Source organism: Pinus tabuliformis, chromosome 3_2 (genome assembly GCF_031772625.1).
Source record: "Pinus tabuliformis cultivar Carrire ecotype Pingquan chromosome 3_2, CPIR1, whole genome shotgun sequence".
Lineage (NCBI taxonomy): Eukaryota > Viridiplantae > Streptophyta > Pinopsida > Pinales > Pinaceae > Pinus > Pinus tabuliformis.
This window is the reverse complement of record NC_142302.1, coordinates 1,093,681,464-1,093,687,288: the sequence shown is the minus strand read 5'-3', so window position 1 is coordinate 1,093,687,288 and position 5,825 is coordinate 1,093,681,464.

Genomic DNA, 5,825 nt, shown 5'->3' with positions numbered 1-5,825 from the left:
CGAATCTCTCACCAGGCATGGCGAATATTTTACTCAATTATAAAATCTTGTAAGATCTTCACGATTCTTTCACTAAATAATAAAACTTTGTAAAGTCCTAGTGAATCTTAGCATAGGCTACATGTTCATTTAATTCCCCCATTTAAATAGGCTACATTCCAGGTGAATACCATGGGTCAATACCATGTGCCATTTTTATTTTTATTAGAATATTTAACTCAATTATAAAATCTTGTAAGATCTTGGCGAGTCTTTCACTAAATAATAAAACTTTGTAAAGTCCTAGTGAATCTTAGCATAGGCTACATGCTGGTTTAATTCCCCCATTTAAATAGGCTACATTCCAGGTGAATACCATGGGTCAATACCATGTGCCATTTTGGTGAATACCATGGGTCAATACCATGTGCCATTTTTATTTTTATTAATTCTAATATTAGGGTTAATAATGGTTTTTTGCATGGTATTAATAACAATCTAGTCCATGGTATTTGTCCCTTAGTATTTTGGCCATAGGTTTCACCTAAATATAACCCATTTTTTGAGTGTTCCTAAATATAAGGTGACTTATGGAGTAAATATAAAAAATGTTTTATTTGTTTACCATACCTCTCGTTTATTTATATTTTTATTAATTTACCATACCTCTTTTACAAATATGGTATTTGGCCCATAGGATTCACTTAAATAAAACCTCTTTCTTGAGCCTTCATAAATAGAACGAGGGTTATGGACTAAATATAAAAAGAGGTTTTATTTATTTACGATACGTCTAGTTTATTTGTATTTTCATTTATTTACCATACCTTTTGAGTAAGTATAAAAAGACGTTTTATTTATTTACCATACCTCCACTTTACTTATATTTTTATTTGTTTACAGCCTTACATGTATATAAGGTGACTTATGGAGTAAATATAAAAAATGTTTTATTTATTTACCATACCTCTCATTTATTTATATTTTTATTAATTTACCATACCTCTTTTATAAATATGGTATTTGGCCCATAGGATTCACTTAAATAAAACCTATTCTTGAAAATGGGCGAATGGATTCACTTAAATAAAACATATCCTAATTTCAAGAGCTAAATTTACCCTTTTTACCCTCTCCCTTAAAATAAGGTGGGCTATTTGAGGTGATTTGTAAAAATGTACTATGATACAAAATATTCGCCCACTAAAAATTTAAAACCCCTTAATTTCGCCAAAGGGCGAACATTTGCCCCTAAAATTATCCTTGTGTATCCTAGTCCAAGGCTGGCCCCAAGGCTCGCACCTGACTCAGACCTCATCTGCCCCAAGGCAGGCATCCGGTACAATGCTCAATGTCTCTGGGCATCTCGCAAGGTTGGCCCACTCCCTCCACAACTTACTAAGGCGCACAACCCTAGGCATCGAAGTCCTTACACCCCTACCAGACTTCGGCATCCCAATACAATACTAGGCACCTAGCCTTCAATATCAGGCACTTGACCTCCTCAAGATGGTCCCATAGCCCTCAAGAGCTATCCATCAAGAGCTATACAAGACAAAGGAACCACTGGCATATGTAGTGTTGATTGAGTTTGTCCCCAGCCCATATGGTGTTACTTATTCTCCCTCGTGCGTATGGGCTCGCACGAGATCATCAAATAAGCCGGCCCTCTCGGCCCATTTGTGGAGTACTGTCAATCATCACACCTCAACATGCCACCAATGCATTAGCTATGCCATCATCATGAGAACATTCATCATTGTTAATCGCAAAATAACGAACTGCATGCTCATGCATGTCATAAATTTGTATCCAACGATCACATGCTTCACCTCATGAAATACTATCAACATATTTGCATCAAAGACATATCATGACTTCACATAATAGATGAACCACATGTCAATAAACCTCATATTATAGCATCATAATTCCTATGCCATGTTATGCATATCATATCCATCATGAGTATTCAACATTAAATACCTATCATCATGTAGTAAATGAATATGTCAATATACCTCGACATAACATCATAATGCCTATGCATATCATCATCATTATAAGGATACATCATCACTATAAGAACCACATGTGCATCATTATCCTCCTACCATTATATCACGAAACCTTATGTAACATTATACTCAACATCATAACAGTTAATTAAACTAAACTGAAATCATAGTGTATGATTTAGATGTATCATAAAGTTTAAACAATAAAACATGATTTAGATGCTCCATAAAAGTATCTGTCTTAGCTAAGTAAGAACTCCTAATTAGTTCACCACACATTTTAATCAAGTAAATAAGGAAAGTCATTAAAAATAACATCTACATCTTCCTAGGTAGCTGACCCTGGGCTATATTGGTCCCACTGGACCTTGACTTGCTCAAACTCACGGTTCCTGAGTCGACGAACCTGACGGTCCAGTATACAGAATGGTTCGACCTGAAGGACTCCCTCCTCAAAAACCTGCAATTTTTCAAATTTCAAAACATGGGATGGGTCGGGTACATATTCTCTAAGCATAGAAACATGAAACACATTATGCATCCTTCTTAGATGGAATGGCAGCTCGAGCTTATAAGCAACTGGTCCAATCCTCTCTAGGATTGTGAATGGCCCAACAAATCTAGGGGATAACTTTGTTCCCTTACCAATCCTAAAGGGACTTTTAAAGGGTTTGATTCTAATAAAAACTTGGCTTCCTTCCTCAAATTTTCTATCAACTCTCTTTGCATCAGCATAACTTTTCTAGTGATCCCTTGCTTCTTTTAGTCTCTTCTTAATTGTGGCCATTTGTTCTTCCATTTATTGGAGCATTTCAGGTCCCAACATCACTCGATCCTCTAATCGATCCCAACTTAATGGAGTACGACATGGTCTTCCATACAAGATTTCTAAGGGAGCTGCCTAAATTGAACTGTGATAACTATTGCTGTATGCAAATTCTACTAAGGTAAGGTATTTCTATCATTGGTTTTGTTGATCCATGACATACATTCTTAGCATGTCCTCTGATACTTGGTTTACTCTTTCTGTTTTCCCATCTGTCTCAGGGTGATATGCTATACTGAAGTTTAGTTGTGTTCCCATAGATTGTAATAGGCTTTTCCAAAATATGGAAGTAAAACGTGTGTCTCTATCAGATATTATCTTTTGGGGCACTCCATGAAGGCGAATTATTTCTTTTAGGAAAATTTGAGCGATAGTTGATGCTTCAAAGGTGGTCTTAACTGGAATGAAGTGAGAACTCTTAGTTAATTTATCAACAACAACCATAATGCAGTCATGTCTTTGGAATGTCATAGGTAAGCCTCCAACAAAATCCAGCGAAACAACTTCCGACATAGTTTTCGGTATATCATTGGGTTGTAAAAGACCTGCTGGGTGACGATGTTCAGCTTTAACCTATTGACATTCTAAACATCAGGCCAAAAACTTTGTCATATCCTTTTTCATTCCTGTCCAAAAAAGTAGTTGTTTTAAATCCGCATACATTTTATGGACTCCAGGATGTTCAGCATATGGAGCTTGGTGGGCTTCCTTCATTATTAATTTCTGAAGTTCATCATCACCTAGGACATACATCCTACCCTTGTATCGAATCAATCCATCATTATCTAAGGTGTATCCTTCCCACCTGGTCACCATAGGTACCTCTTCTTATAAGGTAAATTTTATTTGTTGGTATTGCGGGTCCCCTACTAGGTGGTTTAGAATCCAGCTTCTCAAGTCTATCTTTAATGACGATATTGAATGAAGTCTAGGTCTCCTGCTTAAAGCATCTGCAACTTTATTTTCTTTCCCCTTGATGTAGGATATCTTGAAATCATAATCACTAAATAGCTCACTCCAGCGTCGTTGTCGAGCATTAAGGTCCTTTTGGGTGAAGATATACTCAAGACTTTTATGATCTGTTCTTAATTCAAATTGACGCCCCATCAGATAATGTCTCCATAGTCTCAAGGCCATTACAACTACCGCTAATTCCAAATCATGAGTATCATAATTTATTTCATGGGTCTTGAGTTTACGTGAAGCATAAGAGATAACCCCTTCATCTTGCATTAAGACTGCACCTAATCCTTCTCCTAATGCATTCGTGCATACAGAAAGTCCTTGTCCATGTTAGGTACCTTTAATATTGGAGTAGTTGCTAGTCAATGTTTTAACTCATTAAATGATTTCTCACACTCACTTGTCCATTCAAACTTAACCCCTTTCCTTTGGAGGTGGGTGATGGGATTAGATATCTGTGAGAACCATTCTACAAATCTTCTATAATAGCCTGCCAACCCCATAAAGTTGCGTACTTCCTTGACATTCCAAGGAGTAGGCCAATCCATTAGAGTTTCAATCTTACTGTAATCCACTGCAATGCCTTTCCCACTAATGGTATGGCCTAGATATTGAATTGAATTTCTTTCTCAAAGAAGGAACACTTAGTAAGTTTCCCATATAGCATATGTTCTCTAAGGCATTGAAGTACCAATCTCAAGTGTTCTAGATGCTCCTTCTCATCGTGGGAATAAATGAGGATGTCATCCAAGAACACTTGGACAAAGCGGTCCAGATATTTTCTAAAGACACTATTCATCAAGTTCATGAAGGCTGCTAGGGCCTTAGTCAAACCAAATGGCATAACAATAAACTCATAGTGTCCATATCGCATTTTGAATTCCGTCTTAGGTATGTCTTCCTCCTTGATTCTTAGTTGATGATAACATGACCGTAAGTCTATCTTGAAAAATATTGAAGCTCCTTTTAGTTGGTCAAAGAGGTCATCTATTCGAGGCATGGGTTACCTATTCCGAATGGTGGCCTTGTTTAGGTCTCGGGAATCAATACATAACCTAAGAGTTCCATCCTTCTTCTTTAAAAAGATCACTGGTGCACCCCAAGGTGACACACTGGGTCAGATAAAACCTTGATCAAGAATTTCTTTAAGCTATATACTCAACTCATTAAGTTCTGGGATAGTCATTCGATAAGGTGTTTTGGATATGGGTTCTATTCCTAGTTTCAAAGAAATGGAGAAATCGATTTCTTGAACTGGAGGCAAACCTGGTAGCTCTGGAGGGAATACATCTGCAAATTTTGAAAGTAGTGGGTGCAACTTATCTGAGGACTTCTCGTCGGCACGAACCATCTCTACCGCATAAATCTTGCACCCTTTCCTCATACACTTAACAACCTTCTTCGCTGATATGAGGTGCAACATAACATCACGTCTAATGCCTTTTATTACTATGGTTTCTCCCTGGTCATTTTTTAGGAGAATTGTCTTATTATAGCAATCCAGTATAGCTTGATGAGATTCAAGCCAATCCATTCCTACAATAAAGTCATAAGTCCCTAGAGTCGTGCTATACAAGTTCATCTTGGTATCACATCCCCCAATGTTAACACTGCAATCTCTTACCATGACCCTACTGATTGCTGAGAGCCTAATGCCATTTCTACCATTCTAAAGTTACTTTGCTCATGAGCTATCAATCCACATCTAAGTATTGTTGAAGGAGAAATAAAACTATCAGTGGCACTTGGATCAATTAACACAGATAGAGGGATGTGATTGATCATACCTGCAGACTTCACCACTGTGGCTTGGTGCTCAGCCTGGTGATGGTTTGTGGCTGCATGAATTCGGTGTGGGTTTTTTGGTCTTCCTCCTTTTGCTTTGTGTCCCTATTGTTTAATCCCGGTTTGATACCTTGGACAATCCCTTCTATAATGTGGACCTCCACGTTGCCAAAATTCTACTTGTTCTCGATTCTGACGTTGTACCTGTCCTTGGCCACAAAATCCTTTACCCCCACCATTAGTGTTTCTCAAGT